This window comes from Uranotaenia lowii, chromosome 1 (assembly GCF_029784155.1).
Source record: "Uranotaenia lowii strain MFRU-FL chromosome 1, ASM2978415v1, whole genome shotgun sequence".
Taxonomy (NCBI): domain Eukaryota; kingdom Metazoa; phylum Arthropoda; class Insecta; order Diptera; family Culicidae; genus Uranotaenia; species Uranotaenia lowii.
The window spans coordinates 205,235,455-205,236,008 of NC_073691.1; positions in this window are offsets into that span (position 1 = coordinate 205,235,455).

A 554-nucleotide genomic window follows, 5' to 3' on the forward strand; every position below is an offset into this window, starting at 1 on the left:
TACACGCTTAAAAATGAAAATTGATGACGTAATGTGTTGAAAAAACGTAATCGGATTGAGTTTTGAAACGTACAAAAAGGCATCATAAATTTTCAATCATTTCACTTCATGCACAAACATATTTCCGAATCGAAAAAAGAGAAGAAAAAGTGACAACTTTGACAATTTTGACAATTTTGACAATTTTGATAATTTGACAATTTTGACAATTTTGACAATTTTGACAATTTTGACAATTTTGACAATTTTGACAATTTTGACAATTTTGACAATTTTGACAATTTTGACAATTTTGACAATTTTGACAATTTTGACAATTTTGACAATTTGACAATTTTGACAATTTTGACAATTTGACAATTTTGACAATTTTGACAATTTTGACAATTTTGACAATTTTGACAATTTTGACAATTTTGACATTTTGACAATTTTGACAATTTTGACAATTTTGACAATTTTGACAATTTTGACAATTTTGACAATTTGACAATTTTGACAATTTTGACAATTTTGACAATTTGACAATTTTGACAATTTTGACAATTTTGACA